Genomic DNA, 18,595 nt, shown 5'->3' on the forward strand with positions numbered 1-18,595 from the left:
CCTCGCGGGAATTGTCCAGCCTTAACCCTCATTCGATAAGAGGAAGCTAAAGCCCTCAACCATCTCTCCAAGAGAACATGCCCGCGGATCCTTATTTGTTTGGACGCTGGGGCACGTGGAGAACCTCAATTCTCCAGAAACCGCGAATCAATGGTTGTAGGACCTAACCCTACGCAAAGGCCGTCAAATATGTCGCATCAAATGCCGGGCGCACCCCCCTACTTCGATGAAGAGGTTAATGATCGCGCAAAAGATATATATATAGAAATGGTAGGCGCTGGGAGTTCGGTGACAAGAAGCTCATCAAGAGCTAGCCGAAGATCGATTCCCGCAGTCCCACCCCCTTTACTAGAAAGGGCGGTGATATGCCTCGTGGTACCAGAACGACTCGTACGGGACCACAGCGTACCCATCGCCCAGGGATCCGGCGTGCATTTCCAGCCAATGTATCCGCCCTTCGGTGATGATTGAAGAGCCCATAGGACGTACGCCCGCCAACAGGCAGGCTGCCCCTTTCGATGAAACCGCCTTAGAAGAGGTCATTTTTTGTCAAAACCTCGCGCGAAATGATCAAGGAGAAAGGTAATCAAAAATGCTTTCTTTTTGTCAAGCCCCCTTCGGTTAGTTCCTTAGCGGGAGCCACCCCGTTACCTTATTTCAACAATTAAGTAGTAGCATGAGATGTTCGCCCATGCGAGAAGTCATGTTCCTAGGGCATTGGGATAGGGGATAGGGCAAGTGCCGGCGAGCCTTTGAGGACTTGAAGAGGGCCGTGACGGAGGAACCTGTATTGAGGAGACTATACTGTACCTTTCGAAGTCTGAAGCATCAGACTATGCCATTGGAAGAGTATTGGTCCAGGAGGGACACCCAGTAGCATATGAGAGCCGGAAGCTCAACGAGACAGAAAGGCGCGGTCCCAGAGAAAGAGATAAGAGCCGTGGTGCATTGCCTGAGGACGTGGAGGCACTACGAGCCTGGATCGGCTCCCGGTTTATATCGGGAATCTTAAAGAGAAGATACCGCAGCTGATTGTCCAACTAGCGGAAGCAAGTCGGGAACTGGAGCTGGAGCGAAAGAAGAAGGAGCTCGCAGACGAGACAGTGCGAAGAGATGAGATGATTAAGTCTGCTTCACGCTTGGCTACCCGCATCAAGAACGCAGTGGAACGGAAGAAAGAACAGGAGCTATTCTTGAGGATTGCTGAAAGCAAGGCCAGCTGGCTTACTGAAGTCTTTCATTCCCTGGTTACTGGTTAGCCAACTGCGGGAATGAAAAGAACCTTGCTTGGCTAGCCGGCCAGTACGTCGATCTCAGAAAACATAGGCTTGGGCTACCTGCCAACTCCGCTCCCGTGTGTCTGACGCCGAAAGTGAAGTTCTGGAGATCTTTCTTTCAGATCTCTTCCGATTGTCTATAAACTCTGTCTCCGTCAAACAAAGAGACGAGAGTCAGTTCAAGAATAGGATGTAGAGCCTGTGCCCCCTACAGAGGACGAGGTCAAGTAAATGGATCTCGGGACTGTTGACAATCCTCGCCCTGTATTCCAAAGTGCAAGCTTCTCAAATGAAAGAGATTTGACAGTACATGGATCTACTCAGAGAATTCTGAGATGTTTTCGCTTGGAGCTACGCCGAACTGGACTAGACCGAAAGAGAAATGAGTTAGCTCAGGCTCAGGGCGTGAAAGAAAAGAAAATAGAAAATAGATAAGAAAGGCGATTCCATATCCGCTGCTTCTATGCTAGGAAAAGCACTGAAGGAACTGACATTAGCTCGTGACTTGTGAGGGTTCGGGTCAGGAGCGGTAAATAAGTCAGGAGGTCGACTAGCTTTTAACTTGATTGAACGTGGTCAGCATAGTTATTAGTGGGGCGCGTTAACCAGAAGAATAAGCGAATAAGCGCGGCAAGAGCAATAAGATGAAAAGAAGCACGTCGGGTAAGCGTATCAAGAGATACCGTGGGAAGGTTGCCCTTGACGCCAGTCATTAAGGATCTGTTCCAACGTCGGCTAGGACCAAAGGCAAATGCCCTATGAGCGCTTAAGCCGAGATTATTCGCCACCGTATACAAGATTCTAAGTGGAAGATTATGAGCCACTGGCGAAGGCTTGATAACTAGGGTAAATAAACGAGTCCGGTTGTGGAAGGGAATGGGGCGCATTGAGCGTTCCTCTCCTTAAACTAGGGTCCCCTTTGCAAACTGACTCCGCCTTAGGTCTCATCCCTGAAAACTGGTATGGGGGGCCCATATAGAGAGTAGACAGCGAAAACAGGAGCTTCCAACAGTAGATCCGCAATATAGGAATATGCATAAACTGTAGCTCAAAAGAGCTTATCTCCCCACTGCCCTCCATTCCCCTGGCACACACACGTCTCCATAAGACGAGCGACGGGGTTCGGGAGCTTCCGTCCTTAAACCAGCTTATTTTGATTATTTTTGTACACGAGATCCATAGATAGGAACATAGTAAAGAAAGGCAGAGACCAGAAACTCATAGTAGGATCTGTTGCTGGTTCTGATCCAACTGACTCTAAATATCCAACAACAGGGGGGTTAGTGAGGTTAATAGGTCCAGAGGGAGGAAAACCCGTAGTTTCCAATGAATCTAAACATCTAATCGTGGAATGTTAGAGGTCTGGGTAACCGGGAGAGGAGATTCGTGTTGAAGAGCTTAGTTAATAAATGTAAAGCGTCTATAGTGATTCTTTAGGAAAGCGTCATTCTTTTGACAGGAGGACTGCTAGAGATCTTTGGGGTGGCAGGGATAGAATTCGGCATGCCTTGCACGCAGAGGGCAGTGCTGGGGTATTGTGATGTTGTGTGGGATAAAAAGACCATTGATGTCAAGGAGGAAATGGCAGGGTCGTTCTCTGTCACCATTAGATGTAGCTTTGTCGGCGGGGATCACCAGTGGGTTGTCACAGAGTTGTACGCCCAAAGATTATGCTTTGAGAGATCATCTATGGGACGAGTTAGAGGATGTGGCCGGGCTTGGAAGCAAAGGAATTCATTTAATTCCAGGTCGATGGGTCAGAGAGAAGAACAGCAGAAGTGTTTTTTTAACAGTGTTCACTCTGGAAGAGACCTTGGTCTTAAAGGGAAGGAAGCAGACAATAGCGCGATAGCAAACAGCAAAGAAAACTAAGCGCGCAGAGAGAGCAGCATATAGCGCGAAAGAGTCCAAATGCAAGAAAGGCAGAGCGCGAAGCTTGAGGTCCGTTCCTTTCCCAACTATAGCTGAACTTGCCCGAAGGAAATCTTTGATCTTCTTGCCGGGAAAGAGTTTGGTTACCATAAGCGGAAGTGCAAACCTTATATATCCGATATGATATATAGGATAGAATTTGAGTTTCCAATCCATTTGGGTAGATAGTATGGCTTGACAATGTCGAGCTAAGACTATCGCGAAGTAAACATAGGGTCTGTCTCAGCCTTGACTATGGAATCAGATTTCCTCACGACAAAATACTGCTGATGGGGACCCTTGAATCCTGGTTGGCAGCAGTCTTTCGAGCTAGGGATCCTCAAATTCCCTATGAAGCTCCCTGACCCAAGTTAAAGACGTGCCAACTTTTCCTACTCTTTCTTAAGCGCGGGTTCTGCTTTCACTAGATTCTGTTCTTTTTCACGCATCCGTTTCTAGTGGACTGATTTCTAGGGCTAGAAAGCCTAGAAAAGAAAGGCCTTTAGGGCCTTAGCGGAGTCACTTCCAGATTCACTTATTATTTAGGGAAAGAAGCCGGCGCAATCTCCTTAAGTTAAGCGCTTCTTGCTAATGTCCTTAAAAGAGGAGAGAAGGAACCTGAAGGCCTTGGCTTCGGTTCCAGAGATGGGTTCTGTGGCGAACTCGAGTTGAAGTTGAGAAGACAAGTCTTCTCTTCCTCATTTTAGCTTGGAACAAGAATGGATAGAGTTGACTCAGCTGCGATTGCTCTTGGTCAGTCTGATTAGGATTAAGATTCTGCTTTCTGCTATTTCATGGAATCTTAGAGAGACTGGAGTAGGTAAGAAGTGGGGGAGGAGTGAAAAGGGGGTCAAATGGTTTATGCTTTCATGGTTCGACGAATCTCTTTTAGCTAGGGCTAGGCCACCTGCCTGACTATCTATTGTCTCAGCAGGCCTTAATCCAGCAAAAGACGACAGAGGCATAAAGGAAGGTTAATGCAGAATAAGCGATGTTCTTGCTCTTCTTTCTCTTTACAGAAGAATGGCTGTTGTTGAATCAGTTTCAAGTGGTGGGATCATATTCATATATAATAGTGGAATCCAAACTCAATTCCATCGAGCCTCTTTCGAGTATGAGAAATTCCTCAAAGTAGAACGAGCATAATCGAAGACAGATGAGAGCGTATTCCAAGTAGTGGATCTCACGTGCTATCTTCAAGTCTTCTTAGTCTTCGTCTGTTCTCAATGAGTCCCAGCCCGGGAGAATTGGACAAATTGAACTAAAGGACCGATGGGACATCTCCGAAGATGAGGAATAGGAGCGTAGAAGACCAGGTATAGATGCCCTTTCTCTTCCTTTCCTAAGGGAGATTTTAGCTGGACATCATCTAATCTAGTGGAGCGAGGGGAGCTTTAAAAGTACCCAGGGGGATGGAAAGTCTCCTCCCTAGGGCTTTAGCGCTTCGCATCGAGAAAAAGCAAATAAAGAAGGCTATGCTCCTTGCTTTGCTACCGGGTAATCACTCAAAAAGAATGTAAGCGGCACTCCTACCGCTCCGAAAGGAGTGAGATTCTTGGCATCTCGAAAGAGTTATGTTAAAATAAAGAAGGACTTGACTTCAAAGCCAATTCCGAAAAAGAAAGATGAAGAGCGAAGCTAAAGCCCTCGGTCAAGAGCTGGCTTAAGCCATGCCCTTACTAATGATTCCGCATCTACAGCTAAATCATTGAATGGGACTGAACTTTGGATTTGACTTAGCATAAGGAGGTGGCGCCAAGCTACAGCGGACTCTTTGCTCCATCTTCTATTACTTACCGTGTAGTGGCACCCCTTCTTCGTTCTTCTTCTTTTCGGCTTTCTGACTTAGAAAATGAACATTCTTTAAGAAATTCTCTGCCTTGTCCTCTCTTCTAGTAGTCAAATATCGCTCCTCCACGAGCTCCAATAGCCATTCTTGCAGCACTTCTTCCTCCAACTCCAACAAGGGCTTCTTCTTCTCGCTTGGCCTGGGCAAGCGTCGATACCATAAATTCAATAGTCTGCTTTGATAGATCCCAGTGTAGGCGGTTATAATTATATCGCTACAAGCGAGCTACATACCTGGAGTCAAGATTGTATGGAGCGCGTTCTTGAAGTTTCCATACTACCTTTTAAGTGAATGTTACGCCGCAGCAAAGAATTCCGGATAACGCTTATTGATGAAGCAGTGACCAATTCTTCTTACAAAGAACCTAGAAATGATAAAGAATCTTGTCTTTCTAAGCTTGAAGTAAAGTCAGCACTATTCCCACATTTCTTTATTTAAAGACTAGAGCTATGCCCTGAGGTAAGCATGACAATAGGACGTAATTCCAATCCCTTCTAGGGACCTTTCAAAGAAACGAAACTCTTTATTCGTATCAGCGGATAAGACGAGAATCTCTTCTTCCTAGCGTGAAGAGGAGAAGAAAGATGACAGTTATCCCAATAGAGACTTTGAAAGACTTCAACCTTAAGTTAAGCCTACAATGAATTTTCATTGCCCGGTTAGCATCAGGGAGAGTAGTACCGATCTTTTTCTTCTTACGTGAACTTATAATAAAGGAGTAGTCTCCCTACTTACGCTCCTGCTTCTCTTCATAAGATGGAAAGCCATCTCTTTTCTCTCAATGCTCGCTGTAGTCTTTTTCGGAGCAGCTGTCAGTGTAAGATTGAGTGTTCATTGAGCGCAGTTTCTCTATTTCTTCCTGCCTGGTCTTTGCCTAAGCGCATTTTCTTTCCGGATGGCCTATCTTCGTAGTTCTTTAGTCAGTGTTTTCCGAATTAGTATTAATGGTTTTTTTTAGTTAGTTGGACAGGAATGAGTAGGACTAGTAATTTCGCGTCCTATCCTACTATCCGGGGGTTTCTCCCGATGGGACGGAAATCAGGATTGGATTCCCATTCCCATCTGCTCCGGCTGCTAAAAGAATCTCTGGAGTAGCCTTCCCGGCACGGCGACCTCTCCTCTCCTCCGCCGCCGTAACTGCTGAGCTTCACCCCTTGGCGGAAATGTGAGGTTGGATAGGGTGGGATCTTTGGGTAAAACCTCTCATACTCTCCTTCGTGTGGTGACGTTCCACCAGAGGGCAGCCTGGTGGTTGGATACACGCAGATATCTGTAAGGATTGGCACCTCTTCTCCTGTAGTAGGCTTTCTTTTCGGCTGGCTTCTCCGATTCTTTCCTACGAGCTGCCGGGTCCGGGCCTTGCGATGGCCCGAGCTGTCATCCGCTTGTCGCCCCTCCCCCTCTTCCGTTGGGCGTTTCCCTGGCTTTAGAATTTTCGCCAGTGATCGATGAAGCAGACTTTGCCGGACCTCCATTACCGAAGTTGAGCTTTCTCACTATGTGGTAAGATAGAAAGAGAATCCATGTAGAGTGAATGAGAAAAAGACCTAATTTGAAACCGCTGACGAAAAAAAGAGGTTTGAAGATACTCGACCGAAGGGAGAGGAGAAAGAAGCTTCTAATTCTGACCGATGATATTACCAGTTATTCCGACAACTGCTTATGATATCACCCTCGGGTCACTCCCTAAAGAGTGAAATCCATTCAAGATGCATAGCAAGGCTACGTGGTCTTCTCTTCCCACAGCAGATTCTATGGCATCTTTTCTGTGCGTGTGCATGGTCTATCTTAGACTCTTGATTCAACCAAAGCGGACATTAATTGATGATCTAGCACACTTGAAAATGCCCAAGAAAAGTCATCAGTGCCAGAGCGTAGTCTTTCAAAGAGAACAGGGTTTTTGCCCACTACTAGAAGAGGACAGTCCTCGCGTATGAAGTAAGAGCGCATTCCATGTCCGATTCTATTCCTGAAAAGAGCCAAGCAGGGGATTCGTTCACAAGAGAGGAGGCGATTCGTCGAACACGGAAGGAGTCTCTCTTATTGGCTTAGCCTTTCGAGTGGAAGGTACGTCGTTAGGCTCATTCTGGTCTCATTCCTCTTCATAGGCAGTTAGGACGAAGGAGCAGCTATTGAATCAGCAAAAGAAGACTTGAAGCGTGTGTAACCCTCGTTGAGTAAGGGGCTTAGCGCTTTGATGGTTGACTGCCCTCTACTCGGGGCACCTATCTTTCTTTATATGCCCTTTTTTGCAAGAAAAAGAGCTTTCTTTGCAAAAAGATGACTTTCCCGCTTTCCTTTGTGAGGGAGGTTTGTGCAAATGAATCTCTAGTAAGAAGAAAGCTAGTAAAGGCACTGGCATAGTGACTGGACGAGGAGAATTGATAGACAGAAGAAATTGTTCGACGAATCGCTTGTTCGACGAAGGGCGTCGTTTTTAAGTCATTGATAGGCCTTTCCTACTATACAGAAAAAGAATCCTATCCTATTATGTGCATTTTGCTGGGCTTAGCCCTAGATACCCCTCCCTGCCCCTTTCGACGCAGCAATGAGAGCAGCAGGAGTTGCTTTACCTTCACCTCTTGGTGGAAGAGTGAGTGACTCTTTAGGCTGGCATGGTCTTAGAATGTACGATAGAAGTGCGGACTAAGAGCTGTTTAGCGGCATAAACCCTTTGGGATAACAGTTCTTTTAAGATAAGACATACCTATCTTTCTGATTCTGACTTTGCGAGCCATTGCGCATAGCCCTTTCTTTGTTGGGCAATTGAATCAGGAACCGGTGCAGAAGAGAAGACAAGAGGGACGCTGTCATGCCCTTGAAGGAAGAAGGGGTGCCTTAAGCGGAAGCGGCGATTTGGCTCTGCAGATGAATTGAAGAAGAAGGATCGCATTCTCTACTTCTATCATTGGTGGTATCGTATAAAAGATCACGGCTGCATTTAGGTATGAAAAAGTGATTTGATCTTAACTCGAAATTGCTTAAAAGAAGAGTTCGCCTACTTCCTTCCAACTATAGCTAGATCTCAAACTGAACAACCCTTCTTCGCGTCATGATCAGCTGTCTTTGATTGACTCAACACAAGGTGAAAAGGGCCCTTTCTTTTTCGAAACTCTCAATCATCTTCCAAGTGGTAATGCTAGCCCCAACATAGCCTTCTTATCCAGGGGTGGATGTACGGGGGGATGGCCTTTCACCTTCCATTTATGGATGCCTTTTCACTAGCACAAGGCTTTCTTTTCATCGCCATGAGGTTGTCGATAAGCAGGGGGTGGTCCCATTAGCCATAGGTATTGGGAGACTCAGTGCTTATCGAGCTGACTGAGCTACTTTCTCTTTCTTTTAGGCCTTCCCTCTAGCTTGTCCAGATGGATAGAAGATTGGTTGAATCACTCACGTATACGCATATATAAGTTAATCTCATGTGCGTGTCGGTTTTCCGAGATTTCTTTATTGAGGGCGAAAGTCAATGAGAAAGCATGATTCTTCGGGGAAGAGGCAATGAAGAGTGAACTCGGCCCAAGCACCGACGATCTTTATTCGTTTTGAATAGCCATTCACGTAAGCTAGCTGGCACCAAGTCGTGAATGGTATTCCATTCACTCCTTCCAAGTCGTTCATGTTCAAAAAACTCAACGAGTGAATTCACGAAAGAAAAGAATTTAGAGAGTGACCTTATTAGAATTCACGACTGGGATCGACCTAAAGGGAGAGTCTTTTGTTTGTGTTTTTTGTTTCCCGAACGTGAGAGAGAGTCTTTGTATTTTATGAGTGAATGCGTGAAAGAAACTTCTTTAGTGTTTTTTCTTTCGGGGCGCAATTCAGAGGCTAATTCAGAAGTATGATTCTTCCTCTCAGGAACCTTATGTTAGTGGTGCCATACTTCTAAGGAAATATCAGATCATTTCTAAGTGATATGGGGCCCGGAACGAGGTCATTAGTCCCACTGTATTTTCAATTCTCTGCAGCGGTTTTAGGCATAAACCTCTTAACTCGGCTTCCCGAACTCTGTTTCTTTTTCTTTCTATGAGCACCCTCCGGTATTGAATATGCTTACTAGTAGTTCATATCATTCATTAAAAATTCAGTATCTGAAGGATAGGAGCCTGATGGCAAGTGCTCGCCCATAAGGGAGAGGGACTACCTTACGTTCAGGGGGGGCTCGACCGGAACTCGTCCCAACCGCAACTGTCTAATATTGACTTGCATACCGTAGTCGTTCATGGAAGGGCCGTAGGGCTCGCTTTAAAGTGAGGGACGTTCTTCCTTAGTGCTCGAGCGACAGCGAGAGGGACGTGGGGCGAAGAGCTGAAAAGAAAGACGTAAGGGAAGGGGAAGACCGATCCTTATAATAGAGCGTACTCAACTAAAGGGTGCGATCTTACCTTTAGTTGAGTATAGAAATTCAATGGCAGTAGGTATTCAAATCTTATATTCAACTTTAGAAAAGTCAAAAATGTTTTAAGCATGGGATTTGGCACGCTTCAACCCTAAGTAAGTGAAATGGCGTTTAACAGAGCAGATGAACTAGATCCAGGTCAACTCATGGGAAAGAAAACCAGGGCGGGCGATCATAGGTATTACCAACAAAAGAACAGGCTGGAATGGATGCCTCTATTGCTATGGAAAAAGTAGTACAACGAAAGTCGAATACACTCCAAGCGGAATGGCATGAATGCTGAGTTACTTCTCTTCTTATGATATTGAATTTAATTCATTCTTCACTCGAGGTGAGAGCACTGGGTGCAGTATGGGGAACGTGCAGGCAGAGCTTGAAACTCAATCGTTTAGCCTACCTATCGGGCAAGAGAAAGGGGTGTTGACCGGTCTTATGGGCGCTTCAGAGGCAGGGTAAGAGTCCCCAGCCCGGGGACGGGGCTACTCAAGCACTTGTTCCGATGCGTGTTCAAAGACAGAGAGCCCTAGTACCATCCATTGACAAGAGCTCTCCTCACCTCTGCTTGCTAAGAGCTTCTTTCCGGCCAAAACAAGAGGATCACTCAAGGAGGTATTCATCCTCTCCGATCTAAGAGCATCGGGGAATCCTTGTCGATCGTCTTGTCGAGCTGTCAAGCCCATTTTCCAAGTCAAGAAAGAATTAGTCCATTATTCCATCATAGCCAAAAAGGGAAGTGAGTTTCCCGGGGGTTCTCTCGAGGTCCTTCTTTTTCAAACCAGTGGTTTCTACCCGATGATTAGATAGCCTAAGGGCTCACCTCCTGTTTAGACTTCCGATCAAACCGGTAGTACCCAACCATGACTTGGCGCTCAGATAGGAAAAAAGTCAAGTACTCGATGGTCTTGTGCACGGGGCCCCCAAAAGAGACAAGTGCGTGCGAGGCACGCGGCTGTGTCAGACCACGGGCCTCTAGAAGGAAAGAATTTCCGGTCATGTTTACCTATCAACCAGACAGAATCGATTTCCCGAACCTGCCCGCAAAGAAGAGGCAGTACACTAACTCTCCTCATTTCTTCATCAACCAGGTCATAAGCCTTCCACAGAAGGAAAAATAAGGGATATACACCTCTCTCCACTTCCCAAAAAAGGAATTGAAGAGGCCGCAAGCACATTCATTGATGCTGTGAATGCTAGGTGGAAGTCCACTCAAACACCTACTTATGCACCACAATTAGCCCGCCACGATGAGTTCTATACTTTCTAAGTCGACTAGCTCTCGCACTTCTCCCGACCGATAAGTTAAGAGTGACTTCTAGCAGACCTCCCTCTCTCTCTCTTGGCCATCGCCAATCCCCTAGAAAAAAGTGGCAGATCCTTCTCGCTGGAAAGCCGCCTATTGCTACTCTAGGTCGAGTGGATCTCATCCCCGATGAATCAGATAGAAGTCGGAGCGCACTGATGCTTCTGTTGGGTCTTTCATCTCTTATGCTCATTCATGAGGATTTGAACCAATTGCATACCAAGTCTTCTATGACAGAAGAATGATTCAAAGAATGAAACTACAGACAAAGCCCCTTCCCTTCGTTCAGCTCTTCGCCAGTCGACTATCGTCTCACGTTATATGATAATCCTTCCCTTCGTCTTTCTTCTCAGCTCTTCGCCCCACCCTAAGTAATCTCGCAGTAATCCGCGGTTGGGCCGAGTTCAAAGTATTCGACGGGGTGGCCTCACGACTCTTGCTGCAAAGCTACTAAGACGGGAAGAGAATTCTCTATTCATCATGAGACTTTCATACTTTACATTTCCTAACATCTTGAAAAAGACACTTGAAGAGTAGATCTTTCGTAGTTTTTCATATGGTCTTGCTAGGGTCGGAATGAAAGTGACGAGTGAGTTAGACGTGCAAAGGAAAGGCTCGAGGAGGAGGGATTCAGTTTCTCGGATTCTTTTTAAAGTCAGCAGTAAGCTTTTGACAGGGGTAGAAGCAAGGAATGATAGAACTAGACCAGGGATAGAAGCAAGGAATGATAGAACTAGACCTTGGTCTGATTCAATCCCTTTATCCCTTTATCTTCATTATACCCTGGCCCTGGGGTTTTGGTTTTATTGAACTGAACACGTGTGCATGTCTATCGGTTAATGCTTTAGCTTTCTTTAGCTTTCTTATACCCTGGACCCTGGGGTTTTATTGAACACGTGCTTATGGAATTTCCCGATGTCTATCGGTTAATGCTTTTTCTTAATTGGAGTGAAAAACCGGCTGGGCGTAGCGGAGAGGGACGAGCGAAAGCGACGTATGAATAAAGAAATGGACGAAAAAGAGTGCTCGACTGACGTTGGAACGAGTGAAACGACGAAGAAGCGACGTGTGAATGGCCATTCTTTATATTCGACTGCTGCGGAGTATGGAGTATAATTGAATTGCCTTTGCTTTGGGTGGAGACAAAATCTTGCTGATGGGCCATGAACTCGTATAACACTGAAGACGAACTCTACTAACACAGAATTGGATTCGTCACCCGACCGAAGACCCGCACCTCTGACCCGCATGTGTTCAGCATATAGCAGATACCACTCTTTTCTCTTCAATTGATCTCCAGTTAACGAATGATCAAAAGTGAACGAATGAGCTCGACGATCTAAGGGCTCATAACTTAGCTAAAAGTACGACCGTCAGGGATTGGAGTTTAGTTTAGTTAAAAAACAGTCAAAAAGGAAAGACCGGGAGAGAGACAGAGACGAGTTCAACTGAGAAAACCAGTAGTTCCCCCATATCGGCAACAATGAATGGACGACATGCCCTACACTTCTTTTTGAGGGCAGAAAGAGAAAAAAGTCAAGTCAAGGAAGAGAGCTTTAAAACAAAGGGAAGAGAGCTCACCGGAAGCGAACTGACCGGACGCAAACACTTAGCTAAACTCAAATACTCTTTTCCGGAAAAAGAAAGAAAAGAAACCTATAATAGAATTCTCATATAATAATAATAGGAGGAGTCTGCCTAGCCTAACCTAATAATAAGAGGAGTCTGCTAGCCCACAGCTGAATAATGAAATGAGTCCGTGGTGCCACTTTCTTCCTTCCATGCCTTTATAGTTAGGAAAGAGAATTCTAAGTCTTATGATTCACTTAACTACTTATTGTACTTATTGGATTTCAGATTCACTTAACGTATTTACTTATTGGTATTGGATTTGAGGTATTGGATTTGAACCAGCCGTATGAAAAAAGCGTCACTCTTACCGCTGAGTTAAAGTAGGTCTTCAGTCATCCCTATTTTAGGATCAAAGGGGGAAGTCTCGAACCCCACCCAATCTCCCAGTAGTTCTCACGTCACTGAGAAAACCAGTAGTGCTGAAAAAAGAAACCTCTAGTGCTGATAAAACCAGTAGTTCTCACGTCACTGTAGTTCTCACTTAGCTGAAATTCAAAAACCAGTAGTTCTCACTTAGCTGAGCCGCAAGAGGAACGTTCCTCTCCTTCACCACTTTTGCTTCTGCGTCCAAAGAGAATCAAGAATTTTCTAACCTTACCCGCAGCTTAATGAGCTCTTCAGTTGGGTCTTCTTTCGTCTCCTTTGCATTAAGAGTCTCTTCTTTCCTCAAACTGAACTTATAGTAGTAGTAGATTCTTTCCTCAAACTTCACAACTATATTTATATACTTTCTTTCGTGTTCAAACAAAATAACTAACTTCTTCTTGCTCGGCCCTTGCATTCTTTTAGCTCTATTTCCATCTATCCCCCTGTCGCCCATTAAGATCCACCCATGATTCATCTTTCCATTATTCCTTCGCGTGCCGTAGCTTAGGATTCGTGCTATTGGTTTAGGGGAAGAATAAAGATAGGGCATCTTAATCGGCCTCAGCTGAAGCTACGGAAGGATAATTGTTTTAGATCGTCGAAAGGTGAAAGTCTCAGATCGTCGAAAGGATGACAATAGCTAGTTCTTGCTAGCCTTGATAATCCACCGGGTCGGAATAACTTGGATTGATTGGGGTATAAGAGAAAAACGAGTCATATGCTGGGCCCGCCGCCCTTTGGTAAGAGTGAATGATAAGAATAGATATCCGTCATCGTAAGAATAGCCCTTGACCCGATGCAACCTTTATCCGCTGCAACCGCAAGCTTTCTGTGATCATTCTACGTCAATTTTCAGCAACATTGAAAGCAGTCAAAAGTAGCAGTCACTTTTCTGTGAGCTTTGACTGTAGCAGCTAATCTTTCCAGCCGCCAACTATAGGAATCCCGTCGTTCTCACGTCGCCCCGTCTAACTCACTCGGCCCTTAAGTACAGATGAGAGCTTCTTGCCTTTTGCATTTTCCTGGGCAGCCCAACGCGACCGTTCTTGGGCGGCAACGTAGAGAATAGGTGGTTGATCGGGTATCGGAGCGACAATGGTGGCTTGAGGAGCTTTGATGCTTTCAATTCCTACAGGCCTCGTCCCAAGTGCAAGTGTGTCTTTCTTCATGAGACGGTTGAAGGGTTGACATCGGTAGGCCAGGTTGGACAAAAATCTCCTAATGTAGGCCAATCGCCCTTGCAATTGAGCTCATGCAGGTTTCGAGGTTCGGGCATCTTTTCGATAGCGTCAATTTAGGATTGGTCGATCTCGATCCCACGGTGCCGAATGAGAAGCCCAAGGAACTTGCCTGAACCCGGAGCTCGCCCCGTCGTTCTCACTCGGGCCTCGCGCCCTACTTTGATCTTTCTTGAAACCACGTAGCAGCGCTCCCTTGGCTGGATGCCTTTAACGTGACAATAAAGCAAAGGAGGTCGGGTTTGCTTAAAAGATCTATATCTTAATATATATAATGAACATGACTACTCCAACTGCATGCTTTCCAGGAACATAAAGCGGGAAAAGAAGATCATATTCCACTACCCTTACTACGACACTGGCAGCACCAGCACTAAGCCACTTCCATGAATCCTAAGAAGAGGATCAGTCTCCCTTCCCTAGGGGGATAATCAGTCAATGCGGGGGGTAAGGTTAGAAGATCTCTTTTGACTCTTTCTCGATGGGAAAGCTGGAGAGAGTAGGCAAGAATCTGAGATTGTTTAGTTCCGGGTTCTTTTCTTTCTTTCCTAAATGACAGATAGATAGAACGTGCCTTTCGGATGAAAGACAGGAATCGAGTAAATAGAGGCTAATAAAATTATTCACAACAGGAAAAGTGCTTATAACGATTTCCCCGGATCAGCTCAAGAAATGGCCCAAAATAGTTTTAGGAGAATAAAGAAGCCAAGTGCCTGCGATTAAGGAGGCCCAAGATGATAACAACTGAACACGTCGGTGCCCTCGTTCCTCACACAAAACAAAGAAGGCACTCGGGATCCAACCAAAGCCTATTTTAAACGTTTGAACTCTTTCCATTCCCTCTTATGCGCCTTTCATATGCTCTTCATCTCTTTACGTTCTGGTCTCGGTCTAGTCAATCTCTCTCTTTCTGTTTTTGTCTTTCCGTTCGGCTCGTCTCCTTCTCATGATGCTGTCGTTCTAGGGTTCACTCTCTTTGTCGAGGCGCTGTCCCCGTCTTTTTGTGATGTGTCTTCTTTCTTGTGACCCATCTTCCAACAAAGAAGACTGCTTCAACTCGGTCAAACGAAACCGGAGCACCCCTTTAGTCAAAGAGTGAAGAAGCACGAATAGAAGACGCAAGAGTCAAAAAAAAGTGCTTTCTACTAGCTACAACTCGAAAGGAACAACTCCCATTCCGGACTACCACAAGCTTGATGCTTGAATGAGAGTGGATTTAGAGTTTGAAGTTGAGGAAATGCATGTGCAAACACTACTTGAGACCGGCTTTAGTGAAAGCACCTTTGTTGCTTATAAACTTCACTTCTTGTCTTGGCACCTAGTGAGCAAGCTAGAAAGATTCTGCCTTTATGTATAAAGGGGGCCAGGTTGGTTACGGGCTTCTTCCCCCTTTTCCCCTCGATCTTAAAGCTTTCTCGCATGTTCATGGATAACTACTAATCCCTGGCCTGGCTTCCGCTACTAGAACTGAGCAGGATACGCCATTGCTTCATCAGTCTGAGACTCTCGAACTGGACCCTGACATCACAGCCAATCCAATCTCTTTCTTTTTCTAAGAAAATAGAGTTGAAACCCCGTCGTTTCCCTCGGCCGTCGGCTATAGCTCAAGAAGATGCCGTCTCCGGTCGGTAGGAGAATCATTGAATAGGAAGGATGCTGTGGTGTAGCTTCATCAGAGGAGGGACCATCACTGAACCAGGCGCTATCGCTGCGCTGAGGTAAAGTGCTGTGGTCACTGCTGCCGTGTATCGGCTTCTTCAACATGTTGATTTGCTTTTTTTCCAAATTTCGGCATGAAAGAAAGAGTGTAGTAGTTGGAGAACGGTGTTCTAAAGACTTCCAGCAGGCTTTGCTCCTTCGATGCGCTTTTCTTTCGGCTGCTCTTTTCAGGAAGTTCCCTTTAGGCCTATTTCAAAGTAGGGGGTCAGAGGTCCACGTCGCTGTCGCTCGTCCCTTCACTTAAGGGGAAAGGCTTTCCCTACTTCTAACAACTAGAATAGAAGAGTCCGGAGAAAAGACAACTAACTCGGGAATTGAGCCTAGTAATCAACCTAGGGTGGAAGAGTAGAGGATAAAAACACGGGCACCAGCTATACTATTACTATAGCATGTACCTCACCTTTCTTCTTATGTAATGGAAGAACGATTCAACAACTAAAGAAGTACTCTACAGGGGACCTGCTTCTATATTACATTAGTGTTTTCCGGTTGCTCAACATCTCTTTCTTTTTTTTCCCTCTCTGAACATGAATGGCGCTCTATCTATTCCTTCAACCCTATGTTGACTGCTGTCAAGATTGATGCAGGAATTGAATGTTGAAAAGACCTCTCTCCCGTGTGCCATGTGCCTTGAAGCTCCAGAGTCTATGATCCAGTCCATGCTATTTGCGTGATGGATAAATATACGGAAGTCGGAAGACAAATTCATATTCTTGACTTCCTCTCTATCTTCTCTTTCACTCTTTCCTTCCTCTCGTACTTATCTTGAACTCTGACTTACTATCTATTAAACTCAAAGGTGGGAGTGCTCAAATCAAAGGCTCATCCAAGGCAGGATGCCAACTCTGGCTCTTACCTCTTTATACTGGGATTCAGTGTATTTGATCTTGGCTTAAGATCAGGGGTTAAGGTTCAACTCCTTATTGGCTTATCAAATTCAAGGCTGGATCAAACTCTTATATCAAACTCTTATCCGGATCACACTCTGGCTCCTCTTGCTTCGACCTAAAGGGGGAGAGAGAGGGACGAGTGAGAACGACGTGCTCGAGCAATAAGCGAGAGGGACGAGCGAAGCGACGTGGACTAAAGGAAGGGGCGACTAAAAGGAGGCAGCGACCGTAAGGGAATCAACCGATTGAGCTCGCCCGAAGGGCGAGGGGGATTGTAGACTTAGATATGCTCGACCATAAGGGTAAGAGTAAATGGCCTAAAGCCATTTACGACTGTTGCTTTGGGCGACTACAAGAGTATTGAGGCAGCGACCGATAGGTCGATAGTAGGAGACAGATAGAGCTCGACTGATAAGGAGAGGGGCGACTAAAAGGAGGCAGCGACCGATAGGGAATCAACCGATTGAGCTCGCCCGAAGGGCGAGGGGGATAGTAGGAGACAGATAGAGCTCGAGCGTATGCGAGAGGGCCGACTACAAGAATAGCAGTATTGAGGCAGCGACCGATAGGTCGATTGTAGACGAAAGGATAGGCTCGACTGATAAGGAGAGGGGCGACTAAAAGGAGGCAGCGACCGATAGGGAATCAACCGATTGAGCTCGCCCGAAGGGCGAGGGGGATAGTAGGAGACAGATAGAGCTCGAGCGTATGCGAGAGGGCCGACTACAAGAGTATTGAGGCAGCGACCGTAAGGGAATCAACCGATTGAGCTCGCCCGAAGGGCGAGGGGGATTGTAGACTAAGATAGAGCTCGAGCGAATATTATGCGAGAGGGGCGAAGAGCTGAACTACAGGGAAGGGTATCTTTAGATATGCTCGACTAATATTGATAAGGAGAGGGGCGACTACAAGAGTAGGATAGCAGGGAATAGAGGCAGCGCAATACCATCATTACTTTTGGGAATCAACCGATTGAGCTCGCCCGAAGGGCGAGGGGCGAAGAGCTGAACGAAGGGAAGGGTATCGACAGATATGCTCGACTGATAAGGAGAGGGGCGAAGAGCTGAGAAGAAACGACAGGGAAGGGGGATTGTAGACTTAGATATGCTCGACCATAAGGGTAAGAGTAAATGGCCGTTGAGCCATAAAATACTGCTGATGGAGAGAGGTTGCTGTGGGGCGACCACAAGAGTAGGATAGCAGTAGTTGAGCCAGCGACCATAAGTACGATTGTAGAGACAGATAGCTCGACTGAGAAGGGTATCTTTAGATAGCTCGACCATTAGGGGTAGGGGTAGGGCCAATAAAAAAAGTAGTCTTTTCCCTAATAAAGATGATGTTTGTTTTGAATAAGAAATTTGAGCAAGAAAATACTGCTGATGTCTTCTGCTCTGATTCTTTTGTTGTGTGTTTTTTGAATAACTGCCATTTTAGCAATACTCTAATCTGCTGAGAGAGAGGGGCGTCTGACTTCCACAAGGAGTGATAACGACGCGGTAACAACTAATAGAGACTCAATTCTCTCTCTTATCGCGAAAGTGTCAAGGCTCAGTTACTTGCACGTCGCTATCGCTCGTTCCTCGCTTTCAGTCAACGTCTGATGGCCAGAATAGAACTCCGCCAACCAGAATAGCTGAACCAATAAAGGCGAAGACTAAACTGCCTACTGTCTCTAAGAAGCATATACATAACTTAAGTTAATTTTATCAGGAGTGGTTCGAAAAGTGAAAGCGGTAAACCCTGGGAACTGAAAGCACATCTTATTGAGGCTGAACCGTCAATTGTAGCGATCGCCAGAAAGGGGTCTAAGGAATCTGGACAAGATACTGGCAGCGGACTAAATCAGGGAACGACGGACCCCTAAAGATGAAGGAATTGAAGGAGACCCCTTCCACACATTCAAAACATTCCGGCACCGTCTCCAGTCCTATTTACCAGATATCCTACCCGCTCTTCTACCCATCGGATGCACTCTTTATTAGGGTTCTTCACAAGTAGCTGCACTTCCTGATTC

The 18,595-nt window shown here is 45.9% G+C and overlaps 1 long non-coding RNA gene across 1 annotated transcript in view; it reads left to right on the forward strand.

Annotated features, from left to right (window-relative positions):
- The window catches only part of LOC122037606, a 55,849-nt gene extending 37,873 nt beyond the window's left edge, over positions 1-17,976 (forward strand). Inside the window, exon 3 of the long non-coding RNA XR_006127679.1 lies at positions 16,815-17,976. This is a non-coding gene — a long non-coding RNA (uncharacterized LOC122037606). The remainder of the gene's footprint in view (positions 1-16,814) is intronic.
- Positions 17,977-18,595: the final 619 nt, after the last annotated feature.

The sequence above is a fragment of the Zingiber officinale genome, unplaced genomic scaffold, assembly GCF_018446385.1.
Source record: "Zingiber officinale cultivar Zhangliang unplaced genomic scaffold, Zo_v1.1 ctg68, whole genome shotgun sequence".
In the NCBI taxonomy this organism is placed as follows: domain Eukaryota; kingdom Viridiplantae; phylum Streptophyta; class Magnoliopsida; order Zingiberales; family Zingiberaceae; genus Zingiber; species Zingiber officinale.